Source organism: Lonchura striata, chromosome 27, assembly GCF_050655825.1.
Source record: "Lonchura striata isolate lonStrDom1 chromosome 27, ASM5065582v1, whole genome shotgun sequence".
In the NCBI taxonomy this organism is placed as follows: Eukaryota; Metazoa; Chordata; class Aves; order Passeriformes; family Estrildidae; genus Lonchura; species Lonchura striata.
The window spans coordinates 6,443,560-6,464,978 of NC_140729.1; positions in this window are offsets into that span (position 1 = coordinate 6,443,560).

Sequence of the window (21,419 nt, forward strand, 5' to 3'; positions counted from 1 at the left end):
CCAGTTTGTGGATCAGAGCCAGAAATAGGTTCCCTTAGCTAGAAATGAGACCTCTCTACCCAGAGAGCCAGCTGCTTGCCATTCCATTGCTCCCTGGCCACAAGCAGCACTTCATCCATGAGCTCTCACCCCACAGAGCCCCTAGGTAACCCTGAAAAGACTCCTTCAGTATCAGGGGCTGCAAGAGACCTCTAGATGAGCAGCTAGAGGATTAGGTGAGGAGAAGAACTGAAATAAAATGCGTGTTTTTCCCTGGATTTGTGGAAGACAACAAGAAAGAAATACAGGACCCCAAAAAACAAACCCACTCGATGGGAGAGGCAGGTGAGCACCTCTGGTTCAGGAATTACAGAATGCACTCAACTGCAGCTTGCAGACAAGGATCCTGGCACGTTCCAGCAGCCAGCACTGCCACCTGATCCCAGCATCCCTCTGCCCCATGGATTTACACAGGACCCCAAAGCCCCAGTGGTCAGTGAAAGGAAAACATCCAACTGTCCACACTTGGCAACCTACTCCTGGGTTCTGCAGCCTGTGGAGAAAGACAAATTCCCTCACTAGAAAACTAAGCAGGTTTGAGCTGGGCTTTCTCAAAGCACACTAAAGGCAGAGGTGGGCTTCTCCGTGCTGTTTGGGAAGTGGCACATGAACCACACGGGAATCAGAGAGAGATTATCAACTCCAGAGGCACTGCTGAGCGCAGCCTCTCCTGACTCCAGCTGGGCTCCAGCCCCGAGGTGACCTGTGCCTCCAAACAGAGGGGCCAGAGTGACCTGCACTGACCAGGCCGGCCACAGCTCCGTGTCACACTGACCACTGCAGCGTCCAGCCAGTCCCTCCAGAGGCTCTTCCAATCTCCACCTCCACCTTACAGGGGCATGGAACGCCGCTGATCACACCCGCTGCTCCCTGACCTGCAGCCAGAGGAAGATTTCCTCATTTGCTGCTGTGGCCAGTGGCACCTCTCTGTAGCAGGTTTTGCGTCCTGCTCGGTGCCCCAGTGCTCCAGACAGGCTGGCTCCGTGCTGCTGGGCCTCTCCCGGTCCCTCTGAGCAGGGCTGCAGCCGAGTCTTCAGAACAGCCCCAATTCCCCAAAACAGCCCCCAAAACAGCCCGGCGCTGTCTGTGTGGGGAACATCAAACCCACACCAAGGAATGGCTTTGCCCAGTGCCCCGGGATGGAGCAGCCCCGGCCTGCTCCACCAGAGCCCAGGGCGGCTCTGGGAGCCCTGAGGGCACGAGAGAAGGAAACTTCAGCGTGAGGGTCTGCAGCGGCCAGGGGAACACCAGCGCCTCCGAGCCGCCCTGCCAGACACGTACGGCCCTCCACCACCCTCGCAGTGGTGCGGGAATGTGCTCGCTGCTGAGGGCGGCCTCGCGGCTCGGCGAGCAGCTCGGGCAGGGCCGCCGCTGTCCGCTCCGTGCGGAGCGCAGCCTCCTCCGGACGCGGCCGTGAGGCGGTCTGGGCCCTCGGGTGTCGCCTCCGGCAGAATCAGCGGCTCGGTGGAGCTCACACGAAGCTCTCCCTGGGGCGGGACAGCCCTTGCCCGTGGGGTGTCGGGCGGGCCCCGGGCCGGCCGAGGGTTGCCCGGCTGAGCCCGGGGCCGCCCCTGACGTGGGGCTCTGGGGCAGAGTCCGGCCCGCGGTGCCCAGCAGGGATGCGCGGTTCTGTCTGTGCTCGGGCAGCACCAGAGTAGAGTTTTTCCCTGCTACAGTACCTACGCTACCCCGCGAAAGAGCATCGCTCAGGTTTGACAGGAGGAGAAATCTGTGTGGCCGTCAGCTATCACCTATGGCCCGGTCAGGATACTGATGGATTTTCTGACCTATTCGCTAGGGTCGTGTAAAATGTTAAACTGCAGATGCTTTCTGAAAGCAACTAGTGCTTTGAATGGTACAATCTGGATTACAGAAGCTTTATGTAGTGTTAGGCTGTGAACCACAATAGGTTTATTCTACAAGTTAATAGGGATATGCCAGATCATGTTACACTTCTGTTTTATCTTCTGTTTTGACCCTATGGCAAGCATCAGTTGGGTTTATTTAGCTCTTTATTAGCCCTTTATTTAGCTCTTAGCATTTTTCACATTTTGTGTGAAAAATGAATTAACTTTTAGGTAGATATTTTTAAAGAGGAAAAATGTATTTGTGCCTATTGATGCTGCAGTGATTTGTGGTTTTGAGACCCATCTTGCAAAATACCACATGCTGAGGCTGATTGTCATAGCTCTGAAGCCAGCCCTGGGTATGGAATGCTTTTCATTCTTTGGAGTGTTCATTCCAGGCAGTTCTGTGTAACGAGATCTTTACAGAGCATGGAAGATGCCTCTAGGGGAAGTCTCCATTTTGATTGCTGTGCCTAGACTAATTCTGATACTCCTGAGTTTGCTGTCAGGTTTTTACGATGCTGAAATGTGTGTTTTCCAGGTTCCTGTGTGGGCTATTTTTCACTAAGAATCTAGAAAATATCTTGGCTTTTCGTGGGGTTTAGTGCAAAATAGGTTTGACTGTAGGAACCACATTGTTGCAAAGATGAAGCATGCAATTAAAGTTCTTTCTAATAATTTGAGATGATTTAAATATATGTCAAATGAAATGCCATAGTCAAGGAACCAAAGCAGTCGAATGAATTGCCTATAAATTCCTTTGGCATGAAGCGTGTTGAGTGAAATGTTTATTTCTTCTAAGCAATAGGTCATAAGAGTGTTTAAATAAAGGTATAGTATATATAATGCACTGGAGCACAATCCATGGATTAGAGTGAAATTTCAACACTCAGTTCCTTTACTTAGAGAAGTCCACCTATGCCCAGATGGATTAATTAATTGTAGTGGTAGAAAATACAGGGTGTAAAACACAGCTGACTGTTGAGCTTAGTATATCACTATGTTGTAGAGAAACTCAAGAATCAAGAAAATTCTAAATAAGTAAATGCTAATTTGTCATGCAGTACTATGGTATTTTCAGGCAGCTAATCAAGAAAATTTGAATTGGAAGACCGTCAAACTTGTTTCATACAATAAAACTCTGAGAGACTTATCTACAAATAGAAACACAAGGAGCATCCTTTTTTGTACTCAGCAAAGAGCTGGAGTATGTTGTGCTGTTACGGAGGTTTATTTTTATAAACTACTCCAATGAATTTTATAAGCATGTAAAAGATTGTAAGTGCCCTGAAACATGTTTATTCTTGGACTGGCAATTACATACATGGATTCAGTTTTGATTTTCTTTAAAATAAAAATAAAAATATTTCTCTGGAGTAATTTGCTCTCGGTAACAAGAGTCATCTGCAAGAGAAATATCCAAACCAATTTCTGGGCAGTGGAAGTAGCTTTATTTTTTATAACATTCTTAGTACCTGTGACCAGGGTTGGTAGAGTGCCAGTCCTGCCAGCTTTAAGGAGCTGCATGTAAGTGTACCCTCGTTTCCTCAGAATCCCAGGGATGTGGACATTTCTTTGAGATGAGCTTTTAGGAAGCCCCAGAACATCTGGTGGTGTGACATCTTCCTGCATGCTCTGTTTCTGCACGTGATGTTTTCCAGTGCTTTCAAACATCCCTTCCCTTCTGTTTTTTCAGATGGTTATTTAGACCTATCTTGAGAGCTACTCTCTTCAGCCTCAGCTTTATCCAAGATACAATATGGTTATTATATAACCTAGTATTTTTTCATTTTACTTACATTTCATTACATAACCTAGTATTTTACATTGTTACTTGCACAGCAGAATAACTGCAGAACTCTGCTCGATCCAGGTTATACTGAAAACTAAAAAAAATGCTATTTTTACATGCCTGACATTTTTCTTGCATATTTGAGCTTAGGTATTATGTTTGCTCATTTCAGGAGTGCTTCTGAACCACAGTCCAGAAAGAAGAAAAATCTTCTTGGTTGAAGTTGAACATTTGTCTCTAAGAGTAAGAACAAAGCCATGCCAGTGCTTTCAGAAGACTCAGGTAATTCAGCTGCATGCTTTCAACAGAGCAGTGACTGAAATCTTGTCATACCTGTTTCACACATAAAAATAATTTAAATAGGAGTAAAATGTAATAGAATTAAGATAATTCAACTGAAGTTTCTGAGCAATTACCTACAAGAAGGAAGGTGGAATGTAAAAGGTGAAAATTAATAAAGTTTGTCAGGATCAGTTTCCTACTAACCCTAGAGCACCCAAATATACTCTGATAGACCTGAATATACTCTGATAGACTTGAATATATTCTGATAGATCTGAATATATTCTGATAGACCTGGATATATTCTGATAGGCAGAATTGGACCCCTCAGTGTAACAGTGCCTTCTACATGTGCTTACTAAAGATCAGCCCATATATCTCTGCTGCTTGCTGTGTCATTTCTTAATATTTTCTGAACAGGGGTTGATAAACATTGTAAATATCCTTCCTTTTAACTTAAAATAAGTGTCTTTGTTCAAGGCTACTTTACTAGCTTCTCCAGTATGCTGCCCAGGAGAAGTCACAGATAATAAATGATGCTTAGGATTAAAGCAGGAGTGAGTTTGAGTCTCCTGGATCAAAATCCACTCTAAGGTTCGTGGAGAGAATAGCCACAGGAATAGATTTGAACCCCCTCCACCTTTTTATATTTCCTGTTTTGTTTTGGTCCTGTGTTCCCAGACATGGTTCACCGGGAAAAATCTGGCCTTTGTCTGGCTCTGTGTGTTGCAAAATTGGGATATTTAAATATTTTTTTAGAAAACTAGCCACAAGCTTTGATTCCACCACAATGGAAATCTACACTTTATCCTTTCTTCCTCTGGTCAGGCCTGGCTTTTTATAGGTGCCTCAGAGTGGAAGGGGCAGGATAACACTTGTAAGCAAAGCTGCTGGGGAGGTAGAGCTGCTACCTGTGCAAAAAAAGGTCATTCAATCAGTTTGAGAGTCTGCTGTGGTACTAAAATTTCAAATTTGTAAGAGGGGAAACAAAGGGTTCTGGAAACAAGGAGTAATAAACATGAAGTGTTAAATGTGAAAGATAATTTCTTAAGAAATATATATTGCTTTGTTAGATTTTGCCTTAATATGATGGTGTGCTTGACACTTATGAGGGGAGTGTTGCAAAATGAGCTGTGGATAAACACGAGATAATCACAAGTCTCTGCAAATGTGATGATCATCAATGTGATACCCAAATAAATGTAGTGACTGTTAAGACTGCAGTAGAAGGTCCTGTGAGAAATGCTGTGTAGAATGTTTTTGTTCTGTCCTGAATCTAAATTTAGGGTTGCATGAAACTTTGGCCCTTTTGACATCTCAGCTAAGACCTGATTCAAATCATAAAGAGGAAATGGGATTCCTTAGGGATGTCTTCAGTGAAAGAAGTCTCAGCTACCTGATGAAGGTAAAAGTTTGTATTTATTTATGTACATTCTCCTTACAGTTTACTTTTTCTCTGTTCCCTTGATTTATCAACCATTTACTTTGCCAAACCTTTTTTTTAAGAATTCTGTACTGACCAAAGCATATGTGTGCTTAAGAACAAACACTAATAATGTTTGACAATTAATATGTTGAACATATTAAAACCGAGATCAAGGAGTAGAATGTTGCTGGCAGAGGTTCCAAAAAGTGCAAGAGGCTCCAGGGAATGGGGAAAATATGCAGATGGGATAGAAAACCTAATATCCCATTGAGTATGGGATAGAAAACTTCATATATGGGATAGAAAACCTCACATGCCATTGAATATGGGACAGAAACCCTCACATATGGGATAGAAAACCTCACATTCCATTGCATATGGGATAGAAAACCTAACACCCAACCTATAATAAAATCCCCTAATATAACTTTAGTTGCCAAGTATTGGTTATGCAAAAGCCAGATGATGCCTCTTCACAGAGATAATCTAGTTTATGAATGTATGGGAAATTAATTCAATAGTCCAGTTTTAATTTTTTAATGTGGAGGTGGGTTTTTTTGGGGGTGTTATTTGGTGGGGGTGTTTTGTTTTAATTTTGGTTCTGAGTTTCTTTGGGGTGGGTGTGCTAGGGAAGAAGTAAAGGGTTTGGGTTTGGGTGTTTGCTTTCCAGCCTTAGCACAGGGATGTGGCTTCCTCAGAGAGGGTGGTAAGGATGCTCAGTAGGGGAACATGAGGCACTTTGCCAAAATATTCCTTATGTCTTTGACAGATGTGGAGTCAGTCTGAGTGCCAGCAGTGTCTGCAGGGGAGCTGTGGACAGTTCATCTATCACAACACTGGGGGTGGCACAAAGCTCTTCTGGTCTGCCCACTGCTCAGAAATCCTTGCTCCTGGCTGTGGAACTTCTGGCTGTGGAACTCCTCCTCAGCCTGTGTCCGGCCAATCTTCAGCCTTGAGACTTTCTAGAACGGTGTTCCCTGAGTCATGAGAGTTGAGTTTCAAGTCCCGCACCCAGGGATTCCACTGCTGGGCAGCATAAAACAGTGTTCCCAACTGCTGTCCTCAAGAGCTGTAGCCCCCTGTGACCTGTGTCCCTTCTCCCATCAGAGCTTTGTTTTGCTGGTGCCTGGCTTGGGAGTCCTTGCCTTGCACAGGAGACTGGACTGGACTACAAACACATGCTAACAGTGGTAACAGGCAACTTTATTTACACAACTAAATAAATTTCAGCATTTGTGCATGCAGAGGAGGAAGATTGGCAGGACAGAGGACGCCTTTGACCTGAGGCTGCCTTTGGACGAGCAGGCACTGCCCCAGTATGTAATGGTCATGGTCCACTGCAGCCTGCAGTGGATCCTGTTCATCCTGCTGCCCATGTCTTTTTTCTCATGAGGCCCAGCAGTATCTGGTGCACCCGAGTTAAGAATTTCACCACTATCTCGTATGGATGTGGAGCAGGCAAGAGAGGTTGCATTGACATTGGCTCCTCAGAGGGGTTTGAGGTCGACTCTGGCTCTGGTGTGGCTGTTGCAGTTGAGTGATCAGGAGTGGGAGTACAGCAGCCTGACTCTGTTGGTGTTGGCTCTGGCTGCTCAAAAGGGGTTGAGCTGAAGGTTGGCTCTGGTGCTGGAGTGGCTGTTTCAGCTGACTCTGGACATGGAGTGGGAGTAGAGCAGCCTGACTCTGTTGGTGCTGACTCTGGCTGCTCCAAGGGGGCTGAGCTGAAGGTTGGCTCTGGTCTTGGAGTAGCTGTTTCAGCTGACTCAGGATATGGAGTGGGAGTAGAGCAGTTTGACTCTGTCAGTGTTGGCTCTGGCTGCTCAAGAGGGGTTGAGATGTAGGTTGTCTCTGGTGCTAGAGTGTCTGTTCCAGGTGGACGCATGCCCATCTGAATCAGGATCCAGTTGTAGAAGTACTGAGTGGAGGTGTAGACTCCCGGGCGTTTTGTTCTGACACAGCCTTTTCCCCAGCTGGTCACTCCAACAAGCCAAAAGTAGCCAGCATGGTTATCTTTGCACACCAGAGGCCCTCCACTGTCACCCTGCAACAGAGGAAAGAGGATTAGGGTGCTGTTGGGTGGCTGCTGTCAGCACTAGAGGCCTGTTTCTCTCTTGCAGCCCCTGCCACAGCTGTATTCATGGTACAAAAAGGCTTTGCTCAGGTGCTGGAGTCTCAAGAACCTTAGCTGGGAACAGGGTGGGTGTCTGTGAAGGCCCCCTTTTGTATCTGCACAGTGATCCTGGATGGGCAGAGCATAGATCATCCAGAATCTGGATCTGTGGGCTGCTGAGAACACTGGATGGGCTTTCTGGGCAGAGGGGCAGGCCTGGGGAACATGGTCACTTGGCAAGGAAACTCCAGCAGTGGAGGAAAAGTGGTTTGCCAGACAAAGCCCATGGTGACGGGGTACCTTCGCTGCTGGCTCCCAGCACTCATACCTGGCAGGTGTCCATGCCACCCCGTGGGTAGCCAGCACACAGGTTGTGGGTGTGGATGGCCCCAGCGTACCGACGGCTGCTGTTAACCAGCCGGATATCCAGGAGACGGACCTTGGCTTCCTGCAGGACATCACTCGGACCCTGAGCTGCAAGCACAGGAAGGAATGGGCACCCAGCAGCTCTTTGCCAGTTCCACTCCCCTGTCTGGGGGTGAACTCATTCCCTAGGGCTTGGCTTTGCCTCTGGAGCAGTTGTTGAAGCGCTGTGTCCTTTCTGTCTGCCTTTGGGGAGCAGGCCAGGCCCAGCTCTCCAGAGGCATACATCCTACAGCCTGACTTTGGTTTGTGCTGTCAGGAAGCCAAACCCATCTTGCTGGTGTGCCCAGCTCACCCTCAGGGCCCTTTTTGGGAACTCACCTTTTGCAGTGGCAGAACCCCAGCCAGCAATGTAGCAGGTTTTCAGCTCTGACACTGTGAGCGAGGCGTTGGGCACGCAGGCAAGCTGGACGTAGTCACTGCACTCCACGGGCTTGTCCAGCTCCAGCAGGGCGATGTCGTTCTGCTGGGAATCAGCCGTGTACTCCTGGTGGGCCAGGAGCCGCTTGATGTGGCGCACCTGAGTTTCAGGGCCCAGATGGGTCAGCTTGGTGGCCCCGATCAGCACACGCCACATGGTGACATTCCTGCAAGGCAGAGAGGGGTCTGAGGAAGAGCAGAGCCGTGTGCTGTTGATGCCTTAGGATTTTAGCTTTTGTATTTTTCATCCATTTGTAATCCTGCAGTTTTTTACTGTATAACTAAATTCTGCACACAGTGTGAGCTGCTGCTGCTTTCCCATTCTGGTCACAAAAATTCCTCTCCAGGCCTGGCAATCAAGGATACCTCACTGCCTCAGGCCTCGAGAGATGGAAACAAAAGTGAGTTGAGGGGAGCAAACTGGGGGTAAATGACTTCATTACCTGAAGCTGTAATTAGAAGATTAACCCTAAATATGCAAATGGACCAAATTTATAGGTGTGAAAACCTTTGACCCGTGGTCAATTTTGGGTTGTAGCACTTGGGGGGGTCTTTTGTTTTGCCTAAAATGGACCTGGAGGCCCTTCAATAAATATAATCACTTTTTATTCCTTGTCTGGCCTGTTTTTAGGTAGTCCTGAAAAGGCATCACTGTGGCAGCTCAGCACTTCCCTTCCTTCTGCTTCTCAAGGCAGAGAGGAAAGCAGGGCAATGAGGAGTGTGACTGCCCTAGCATGCCTTAGGCTCCAGGAATGCCACACTGGAGGCTGCTGGGCAGCAGTGGCACGAGCCCAGCCTTCTGAGCAGTCCCTCAGTTGGGCCCCGTAGTATTGAGGTGCTGCAGGCTGGGCAACTGTTTGTGTGGTGAGGATACCCTCATTCCCTGCTCCTCCTTACCTGGCCTGGAGGAAGCAATGGGCTGCTGTGAGGACCCACTGTGGGCTGATGAGGGACCCTCCACATGTATGGCCGGTGCCTATTTTCCTGGGGTCCTGGATGCTGACAATCCAGGGCCAGGCCCCTGGCAGGGCACCTGTGCCAGTCACAATTCGGTAGTCAGCATCTATGGAGTTGTAGTCAGAAGCCATGGGCCGGAGCCCACAGGTCCCTCTGGAAGCACAAAATCATTACTGCCCTTCTGTTCCAGTACCTGGGTGCTGGCAAGGAGGCTCCCACATGGGGTTTGGGGTGTGGCAATGGGGGACAAGCACCCTCCTAGAGCCTGGGGCCATACCTGCAGTTGCCCCAGGTACCATGTGCAGGTCTGTACACAGCCAGCAGGATGAAGAGGTACAGGTACAGAAGATTCATCGCTGTCAGCAGCATCTGTCAGCTGAAAGAGACAAAAGCTTGTCTCTTCCAGTGCAGTCTCTGACGAGTGCTGCAGCAACTGCACTGTCCATGGCACCTGGGGCTGATGTCACAGAGTGGGTGGTTCCAGGTTCTGGGCACAGTGTCCTCAGAGGGCAGGGAAAGGCCACAGCCTCACAGAACCACAGAATGGTTTGGGCTGGAAGGGACCTTGAAGGTTGTGAAAGGCAAAAGGGGTCCCTTGCCTCGCACATGCAAAACGACACCATGGGCAGACAAATCTGGCACAGAGGGAAAGTCACTCCAAAGGCAGTGTTTGGTCAGAGAGGGTGCTCAGAGCCACCACACGATGGAGAAAACTAGCACATCAAAGCTAGAAAGAGGACAGGAAGGAACAATGCCATGTGCAAACTACTTGGGGGGATGCTTCAAGGCACATAAGCCTTAGCTGATGGAACAAACCTGGAAACTCCTGAGTGTTGCAAGAGGAATTGCTGACCATGGCAGAGTGCGAGAAGCTGACAGGAGTTTCAATGCCATGAGGAAGCCCTTCTGAGTCTGTTTATACATTCTCCATGTCTGGAGCAGGGTGAGTACTGCAAATGCCTCAGTGCTGCCTCTTGCTTTGGAGACTGGTGCTGGAGGTCATGGCTGCAGAAAACAAGGGACTGAGATGGAGAGTGCTCATGCACTCACTTTTGTGGTTTGGGAATGGCATTCCCCAGTCTGGTGTTTCCACTGGAACACTGCAAACCACTGCTCCTCACTCCCTTCTCCCTCTCCCCTCCCTTCTCTGGTGGGCTTGAGAATAGAACTGGAAGCACAAAAGTTAAAGACTGTGGGTTGAGACAAGAACAATATAATGGAAACAGCAATGAAACAAGAAAATGAGCAGTAACCGCAACAATATTAATAATGGACTGGGACAATTCACATGCAACCATCCACCCCATAGAGCCTGGCAGTACCCAACCAGGCTGTCATGCATGTTATCCAGCGGAGATTTCTTCCCCTGTCCCTGGAAAATGTTGTGGAGTGGTTCAGAACAACCTCCACGTCCTGGCCATGCCCTGTCCTGGTTATGGCAAAAATTTACCCCATCCTGGCCAGAACCAGGACATTCACCCTCATGATCTGCCCCACAGCTTTGGAATCTGTGCCAGAGGGTCTGGCAGGGCAGGGAGGGCAGTCACCAGGGATTGGCAGACGTTGGAAACTCCTTATCCCTCTCTCTGGCCCCTGGTTTTCCTTGTTTTATGGAATGGAAGAACACATGTCCAACTCCTCCCAGTATCTCCTTCACTGGAAATCCTCCGTGCTTTGATTCCTTCTCTGACATTCTGCTGCACCTGGGGAATGCAGTGGGAAAACCCAAGGCTTTGTGTGAAGGTCACTCCCTCAGCACTTCACCTGAGGTGCACAGGAAGGCTGCCCTGGCTCTACCACACCTCATCCAGAACACCTGGAAGCTCTTCCCTCCCCATTCACACACTCCCCTGCCTTGTCCTCCTCATCCCACAGGGATGCACAGAGGGGCTACCACACTTCACGGTTTGGTAGCCCTGATACCACACTCCTGACTGGAATGGGGTGACCCTGGGGCAGTTTTGGCCTGCATCAGTTCCATGTCCTGCCTCAGCACACCCAGGTTCTCTGTTGGCGTCTGTGCTCATCTCTGCAGCTTTGCTGTCCTGCACCAGGAGTTTGCTGAATAAAATCATCCTCTAGAAAGGACATGTGACACAAGCCCAGGAGTAAGCAGCACCATGGGAGAGTTCAGCAAGGTGCCCTGGGGACAGCCAGGCCAGGCAGGGGAAGGTGGGGGGACCACGGCCTCACTGAAGCAGCCACATTGTACAGCACAAAAAATAAAGCTAAATAAATGCTGGGATGAAATACAGCACTGCTGGGACTGCTCCATTTAGCAAATAACAGTTGTGGGGGAGATTTACAGATGTACTGGGTACATCTGGGAACTGGGGCTCCTGCTGGAAGTCTTCAATCTTGAAGCTCCCAGTTCCCAAAGCTGGTAAATCCTTCCCAGCAATGGCTCCTGAGGCAGGGAGAGGGGTGGAAAGCCAAGGATGGGGCAGAGATCAGAAGGAGCTGGGGAGCTCAGAGAGGTCTTCAAGGGGAAGAGGATTTGTCTGAAAGGCCCTCACTTTTCTGGTCATCTTGGCAACTCTGGCAGGTTTAACAGGAGGTTTGTCTGGAAACAAGACAGGGACATATTGGCATGATGGGTGCTGGCATATTCCAGTCTTAGGCTTTGCAGAGAGAGATTTGCTGTTTCCCCATAGGCCACAGAGGATTTTAATATGAGGTGAACTCCCCAAGCTTGCATCCACCCTGTTCCATGGCCTCTGGCTCTGAGAAATGCTCTCCTGTGCACCCTGCTTCATTCCCTCAGATCAATGGCTGATGTGCCAGCAGCTCCTGCTCCAGAAGGGCAGCACATGATGAAGGTGCCACCCCTGCAGCTGAAAAGAAGGTTCCTTTTGCCATGGCATTCCAGGAGGTCATAAGACACATCATCAATGGAGTCTGAAAAAAAGAAAAATTAGAAGTTGAGGCAGCTGCATTTACCAGTGTGGGCAGTCCAGAGAGAACTGCCTGGACCTGACCCAGTTTGTGGATCAGAGCCAGAAATAGGTTCCCTTAGCTAGAAATGAGACCTCTCTACCCAGAGAGCCAGCTGCTTGCCATTCCATTGCTCCCTGGCCACAAGCAGCACTTCATCCATGAGCTCTCACCCCACAGAGCCCCTAGGTAACCCTGAAAAGACTCCTTCAGTATCAGGGGCTGCAAGAGACCTCTAGATGAGCAGCTAGAGGATTAGGTGAGGAGAAGAACTGAAATAAAATGCGTGTTTTTCCCTGGATTTGTGGAAGACAACAAGAAAGAAATACAGGACCCCAAAAAACAAACCCACTCGATGGGAGAGGCAGGTGAGCACCTCTGGTTCAGGAATTACAGAATGCACTCAACTGCAGCTTGCAGACAAGGATCCTGGCACGTTCCAGCAGCCAGCACTGCCACCTGATCCCAGCATCCCTCTGCCCCATGGATTTACACAGGACCCCAAAGCCCCAGTGGTCAGTGAAAGGAAAACATCCAACTGTCCACACTTGGCAACCTACTCCTGGGTTCTGCAGCCTGTGGAGAAAGACAAATTCCCTCACTAGAAAACTAAGCAGGTTTGAGCTGGGCTTTCTCAAAGCACACTAAAGGCAGAGGTGGGCTTCTCCGTGCTGTTTGGGAAGTGGCACATGAACCACACGGGAATCAGAGAGAGATTATCAACTCCAGAGGCACTGCTGAGCGCAGCCTCTCCTGACTCCAGCTGGGCTCCAGCCCCGAGGTGACCTGTGCCTCCAAACAGAGGGGCCAGAGTGACCTGCACTGACCAGGCCGGCCACAGCTCCGTGTCACACTGACCACTGCAGCGTCCAGCCAGTCCCTCCAGAGGCTCTTCCAATCTCCACCTCCACCTTACAGGGGCATGGAACGCCGCTGATCACACCCGCTGCTCCCTGACCTGCAGCCAGAGGAAGATTTCCTCATTTGCTGCTGTGGCCAGTGGCACCTCTCTGTAGCAGGTTTTGCGTCCTGCTCGGTGCCCCAGTGCTCCAGACAGGCTGGCTCCGTGCTGCTGGGCCTCTCCCGGTCCCTCTGAGCAGGGCTGCAGCCGAGTCTTCAGAACAGCCCCAATTCCCCAAAACAGCCCCCAAAACAGCCCGGCGCTGTCTGTGTGGGGAACATCAAACCCACACCAAGGAATGGCTTTGCCCAGTGCCCCGGGATGGAGCAGCCCCGGCCTGCTCCACCAGAGCCCAGGGCGGCTCTGGGAGCCCTGAGGGCACGAGAGAAGGAAACTTCAGCGTGAGGGTCTGCAGCGGCCAGGGGAACACCAGCGCCTCCGAGCCGCCCTGCCAGACACGTACGGCCCTCCACCACCCTCGCAGTGGTGCGGGAATGTGCTCGCTGCTGAGGGCGGCCTCGCGGCTCGGCGAGCAGCTCGGGCAGGGCCGCCGCTGTCCGCTCCGTGCGGAGCGCAGCCTCCTCCGGACGCGGCCGTGAGGCGGTCTGGGCCCTCGGGTGTCGCCTCCGGCAGAATCAGCGGCTCGGTGGAGCTCACACGAAGCTCTCCCTGGGGCGGGACAGCCCTTGCCCGTGGGGTGTCGGGCGGGCCCCGGGCCGGCCGAGGGTTGCCCGGCTGAGCCCGGGGCCGCCCCTGACGTGGGGCTCTGGGGCAGAGTCCGGCCCGCGGTGCCCAGCAGGGATGCGCGGTTCTGTCTGTGCTCGGGCAGCACCAGAGTAGAGTTTTTCCCTGCTACAGTACCTACGCTACCCCGCGAAAGAGCATCGCTCAGGTTTGACAGGAGGAGAAATCTGTGTGGCCGTCAGCTATCACCTATGGCCCGGTCAGGATACTGATGGATTTTCTGACCTATTCGCTAGGGTCGTGTAAAATGTTAAACTGCAGATGCTTTCTGAAAGCAACTAGTGCTTTGAATGGTACAATCTGGATTACAGAAGCTTTATGTAGTGTTAGGCTGTGAACCACAATAGGTTTATTCTACAAGTTAATAGGGATATGCCAGATCATGTTACACTTCTGTTTTATCTTCTGTTTTGACCCTATGGCAAGCATCAGTTGGGTTTATTTAGCTCTTTATTAGCCCTTTATTTAGCTCTTAGCATTTTTCACATTTTGTGTGAAAAATGAATTAACTTTTAGGTAGATATTTTTAAAGAGGAAAAATGTATTTGTGCCTATTGATGCTGCAGTGATTTGTGGTTTTGAGACCCATCTTGCAAAATACCACATGCTGAGGCTGATTGTCATAGCTCTGAAGCCAGCCCTGGGTATGGAATGCTTTTCATTCTTTGGAGTGTTCATTCCAGGCAGTTCTGTGTAACGAGATCTTTACAGAGCATGGAAGATGCCTCTAGGGGAAGTCTCCATTTTGATTGCTGTGCCTAGACTAATTCTGATACTCCTGAGTTTGCTGTCAGGTTTTTACGATGCTGAAATGTGTGTTTTCCAGGTTCCTGTGTGGGCTATTTTTCACTAAGAATCTAGAAAATATCTTGGCTTTTCGTGGGGTTTAGTGCAAAATAGGTTTGACTGTAGGAACCACATTGTTGCAAAGATGAAGCATGCAATTAAAGTTCTTTCTAATAATTTGAGATGATTTAAATATATGTCAAATGAAATGCCATAGTCAAGGAACCAAAGCAGTCGAATGAATTGCCTATAAATTCCTTTGGCATGAAGCGTGTTGAGTGAAATGTTTATTTCTTCTAAGCAATAGGTCATAAGAGTGTTTAAATAAAGGTATAGTATATATAATGCACTGGAGCACAATCCATGGATTAGAGTGAAATTTCAACACTCAGTTCCTTTACTTAGAGAAGTCCACCTATGCCCAGATGGATTAATTAATTGTAGTGGTAGAAAATACAGGGTGTAAAACACAGCTGACTGTTGAGCTTAGTATATCACTATGTTGTAGAGAAACTCAAGAATCAAGAAAATTCTAAATAAGTAAATGCTAATTTGTCATGCAGTACTATGGTATTTTCAGGCAGCTAATCAAGAAAATTTGAATTGGAAGACCGTCAAACTTGTTTCATACAATAAAACTCTGAGAGACTTATCTACAAATAGAAACACAAGGAGCATCCTTTTTTGTACTCAGCAAAGAGCTGGAGTATGTTGTGCTGTTACGGAGGTTTATTTTTATAAACTACTCCAATGAATTTTATAAGCATGTAAAAGATTGTAAGTGCCCTGAAACATGTTTATTCTTGGACTGGCAATTACATACATGGATTCAGTTTTGATTTTCTTTAAAATAAAAATAAAAATATTTCTCTGGAGTAATTTGCTCTCGGTAACAAGAGTCATCTGCAAGAGAAATATCCAAACCAATTTCTGGGCAGTGGAAGTAGCTTTATTTTTTATAACATTCTTAGTACCTGTGACCAGGGTTGGTAGAGTGCCAGTCCTGCCAGCTTTAAGGAGCTGCATGTAAGTGTACCCTCGTTTCCTCAGAATCCCAGGGATGTGGACATTTCTTTGAGATGAGCTTTTAGGAAGCCCCAGAACATCTGGTGGTGTGACATCTTCCTGCATGCTCTGTTTCTGCACGTGATGTTTTCCAGTGCTTTCAAACATCCCTTCCCTTCTGTTTTTTCAGATGGTTATTTAGACCTATCTTGAGAGCTACTCTCTTCAGCCTCAGCTTTATCCAAGATACAATATGGTTATTATATAACCTAGTATTTTTTCATTTTACTTACATTTCATTACATAACCTAGTATTTTACATTGTTACTTGCACAGCAGAATAACTGCAGAACTCTGCTCGATCCAGGTTATACTGAAAACTAAAAAAAATGCTATTTTTACATGCCTGACATTTTTCTTGCATATTTGAGCTTAGGTATTATGTTTGCTCATTTCAGGAGTGCTTCTGAACCACAGTCCAGAAAGAAGAAAAATCTTCTTGGTTGAAGTTGAACATTTGTCTCTAAGAGTAAGAACAAAGCCATGCCAGTGCTTTCAGAAGACTCAGGTAATTCAGCTGCATGCTTTCAACAGAGCAGTGACTGAAATCTTGTCATACCTGTTTCACACATAAAAATAATTTAAATAGGAGTAAAATGTAATAGAATTAAGATAATTCAACTGAAGTTTCTGAGCAATTACCTACAAGAAGGAAGGTGGAATGTAAAAGGTGAAAATTAATAAAGTTTGTCAGGATCAGTTTCCTACTAACCCTAGAGCACCCAAATATACTCTGATAGACCTGAATATACTCTGATAGACTTGAATATATTCTGATAGATCTGAATATATTCTGATAGACCTGGATATATTCTGATAGGCAGAATTGGACCCCTCAGTGTAACAGTGCCTTCTACATGTGCTTACTAAAGATCAGCCCATATATCTCTGCTGCTTGCTGTGTCATTTCTTAATATTTTCTGAACAGGGGTTGATAAACATTGTAAATATCCTTCCTTTTAACTTAAAATAAGTGTCTTTGTTCAAGGCTACTTTACTAGCTTCTCCAGTATGCTGCCCAGGAGAAGTCACAGATAATAAATGATGCTTAGGATTAAAGCAGGAGTGAGTTTGAGTCTCCTGGATCAAAATCCACTCTAAGGTTCGTGGAGAGAATAGCCACAGGAATAGATTTGAACCCCCTCCACCTTTTTATATTTCCTGTTTTGTTTTGGTCCTGTGTTCCCAGACATGGTTCACCGGGAAAAATCTGGCCTTTGTCTGGCTCTGTGTGTTGCAAAATTGGGATATTTAAATATTTTTTTAGAAAACTAGCCACAAGCTTTGATTCCACCACAATGGAAATCTACACTTTATCCTTTCTTCCTCTGGTCAGGCCTGGCTTTTTATAGGTGCCTCAGAGTGGAAGGGGCAGGATAACACTTGTAAGCAAAGCTGCTGGGGAGGTAGAGCTGCTACCTGTGCAAAAAAAGGTCATTCAATCAGTTTGAGAGTCTGCTGTGGTACTAAAATTTCAAATTTGTAAGAGGGGAAACAAAGGGTTCTGGAAACAAGGAGTAATAAACATGAAGTGTTAAATGTGAAAGATAATTTCTTAAGAAATATATATTGCTTTGTTAGATTTTGCCTTAATATGATGGTGTGCTTGACACTTATGAGGGGAGTGTTGCAAAATGAGCTGTGGATAAACACGAGATAATCACAAGTCTCTGCAAATGTGATGATCATCAATGTGATACCCAAATAAATGTAGTGACTGTTAAGACTGCAGTAGAAGGTCCTGTGAGAAATGCTGTGTAGAATGTTTTTGTTCTGTCCTGAATCTAAATTTAGGGTTGCATGAAACTTTGGCCCTTTTGACATCTCAGCTAAGACCTGATTCAAATCATAAAGAGGAAATGGGATTCCTTAGGGATGTCTTCAGTGAAAGAAGTCTCAGCTACCTGATGAAGGTAAAAGTTTGTATTTATTTATGTACATTCTCCTTACAGTTTACTTTTTCTCTGTTCCCTTGATTTATCAACCATTTACTTTGCCAAACCTTTTTTTTAAGAATTCTGTACTGACCAAAGCATATGTGTGCTTAAGAACAAACACTAATAATGTTTGACAATTAATATGTTGAACCTATTAAAACCGAGATCAAGGAGTAGAATGTTGCTGGCAGAGGTTCCAAAAAGTGCAAGAGGCTCCAGGGAATGGGGAAAATATGCAGATGGGATAGAAAACCTAATATCCCATTGAGTATGGGATAGAAAACTTCATATATGGGATAGAAAACCTCACATGCCATTGAATATGGGACAGAAACCCTCACATATGGGATAGAAAACCTCACATTCCATTGCATATGGGATAGAAAACCTAACACCCAACCTATAATAAAATCCCCTAATATAACTTTAGTTGCCAAGTATTGGTTATGCAAAAGCCAGATGATGCCTCTTCACAGAGATAATCTAGTTTATGAATGTATGGGAAATTAATTCAATAGTCCAGTTTTAATTTTTTAATGTGGAGGTGGGTTTTTTGGGGGGTGTTATTTGGTGGGGGTGTTTTGTTTTAATTTTGGTTCTGAGTTTCTTTGGGGTGGGTGTGCTAGGGAAGAAGTAAAGGGTTTGGGTTTGGGTGTTTGCTTTCCAGCCTTAGCACAGGGATGTGGCTTCCTCAGAGAGGGTGGTAAGGATGCTCAGTAGGGGAACATGAGGCACTTTGCCAAAATATTCCTTATGTCTTTGACAGATGTGGAGTCAGTCTGAGTGCCAGCAGTGTCTGCAGGGGAGCTGTGGACAGTTCATCTATCACAACACTGGGGGTGGCACAAAGCTCTTCTGGTCTGCCCACTGCTCAGAAATCCTTGCTCCTGGCTGTGGAACTTCTGGCTGTGGAACTCCTCCTCAGCCTGTGTCCGGCCAATCTTCAGCCTTGAGACTTTCTAGAACGGTGTTCCCTGAGTCATGAGAGTTGAGTTTCAAGTCCCGCACCCAGGGATTCCACTGCTGGGCAGCATAAAACAGTGTTCCCAACTGCTGTCCTCAAGAGCTGTAGCCCCCTGTGACCTGTGTCCCTTCTCCCATCAGAGCTTTGTTTTGCTGGTGCCTGGCTTGGGAGTCCTTGCCTTGCACAGGAGACTGGACTGGACTACAAACACATGCTAACAGTGGTAACAGGCAACTTTATTTACACAACTAAATAAATTTCAGCATTTGTGCATGCAGAGGAGGAAGATTGGCAGGACAGAGGACGCCTTTGACCTGAGGCTGCCTTTGGACGAGCAGGCACTGCCCCAGTATGTAATGGTCATGGTCCACTGCAGCCTGCAGTGGATCCTGTTCATCCTGCTGCCCATGTCTTTTTTCTCATGAGGCCCAGCAGTATCTGGTGCACCCGAGTTAAGAATTTCACCACTATCTGGTATGGATGTGGAGCAGGCAAGAGAGGTTGCATTGACATTGGCTCCTCAGAGGGGTTTGAGGTCGACTCTGGCTCTGGTGTGGCTGTTGCAGTTGAGTGATCAGGAGTGGGAGTACAGCAGCCTGACTCTGTTGGTGCTGACTCTGGCTGCTCCAAGGGGGCTGAGCTGAAGGTTGGCTCTGGTCTTGGAGTAGCTGTTTCAGCTGACTCAGGATATGGAGTGGGAGTAGAGCAGCCTGACTCTGTTGGTGTTGGCTCTGGCTGCTCAAAAGAGGTTGAGCTGAAGGTTGGCTCTGGTGCTGGAGTGGCTGTTTCAGCTGACTCTGGACATGGAGTGGGAGTAGAGCAGCCTGACTCTGTTGGTGTTGGCTCTGGCTGCTCAAAAGGGGTTGAGCTGAAGGTTGGCTCTGGTGCTGGAGTGGCTGTTTCAGCTGACTCTGGACATGGAGTGGGAGTGGAGCAGCCTGACTCTGTTGGTGTTGGCTCTGGCTGCTCAAAAGAGGTTGAGCTGAAGGTTGGCTCTGGTGCTGGAGTGGCTGTTTCAGCTGACTCTGGACATGGAGTGGGAGTAGAGCAGCCTGACTCTGTTGGTGCTGACTCTGGCTGCTCCAAGGGGGCTGAGCTGAAGGTTGGCTCTGGTCTTGGAGTAGCTGTTTCAGCTGACTCAGGATATGGAGTGGGAGTAGAGCAGTTTGACTCTGTCAGTGTTGGCTCTGGCTGCTCAAGAGGGGTTGAGATGTAGGTTGTCTCTGGTGCTAGAGTGTCTGTTCCAGGTGGACGCATGCCCATCTGAATCAGGATCCAGTTGTAGAAGTACTGAGTGGAGGTGTAGACTCCCGGGCGTTTTGTTCTGACACAGCCTTTTCCCCAGCTGGTCACTCCAACAAGCCAAAAGTAGCCAGCATGGTTATCTTTGCACACCAGAGGCCCTCCACTGTCACCCTGCAACAGAGGAAAGAGGATTAGGGTGCTGTTGGGTGGCTGCTGTCAGCACTAGAGGCCTGTTTCTCTCTTGCAGCCCCTGCCACAGCTGTATTCATGGTACAAAAAGGCTTTGCTCAGGTGCTGGAGTCTCAAGAACCTTAGCTGGGAACAGGGTGGGTGTCTGTGAAGGCCCCCTTTTGTATCTGCACAGTGATCCTGGATGGGCAGAGCATAGATCATCCAGAATCTGGATCTGTGGGCTGCTGAGAACACTGGATGGGCTTTCTGGGCAGAGGGGCAGGCCTGGGGAACACGGTCACTTGGCAAGGAAACTCCAGCAGTGGAGGAAAAGTGGTTTGCCAGACAAAGCCCATGGTGACGGGGTACCTTCGCTGCTGGCTCCCAGCACTCATACCTGGCAGGTGTCCATGCCACCCCGTGGGTAGCCAGCACACAGGTTGTGGGTGTGGATGGCCCCAGCGTACCGACGGCTGCTGTTAACCAGCCGGATATCCAGGAGACGGACCTTGGCTTCCTGCAGGACATCACTCGGACCCTGAGCTGCAAGCACAGGAAGGAATGGGCACCCAGCAGCTCTTTGCCAGTTCCACTCCCCTGTCTGGGGGTGAACTCATTCCCTAGGGCTTGGCTTTGCCTCTGGAGCAGTTGTTGAAGCGCTGTGTCCTTTCTGTCTGCCTTTGGGGAGCAGGCCAGGCCCAGCTCTCCAGAGGCATACATCCTACAGCCTGACTTTGGTTTGTGCTGTCAGGAAGCCAAACCCATCTTGCTGGTGTGCCCAGCTCACCCTCAGGGCCCTTTTTGGGAACTCACCTTTTGCAGTGGCAGAACCCCAGCCAGCAATGTAGCAGGTTTTCAGCTCTGACACTGTGAGCGAGGCGTTGGGCACACAGGCAAGCTGGACGTAGTCACTGCACTCCACGGGCTTGTCCAGCTCCAGCAGGGCGATGTCGTTCTGCTGGGAATCAGCCGCGTACTCCTGGTGGGCCAGGAGCCGCTTGATGTGGCGCACCTGAGTTTCAGGGCCCAGATGGGTCAGCTTGGTGGCCCCGATCAGCACACGCCACATGGTGACATTCCTGCAAGGCAGAGAGGGGTCTGAGGAAGAGCAGAGCCGTGTGCTGTTGATGCCTTAGGATTTTAGCTTTTGTATTTTTCATCCATTTGTAATCCTGCAGTTTTTTACTGTATAACTAAATTCTGCACACAGTGTGAGCTGCTGCTGCTTTCCCATTCTGGTCACAAAAATTCCTCTCCAGGCCTGGCAATCAAGGATACCTCACTGCCTCAGGCCTCGAGAGATGGAAACAAAAGTGAGTTGAGGGGAGCAAACTGGGGGTAAATGACTTCATTACCTGAAGCTGTAATTAGAAGAT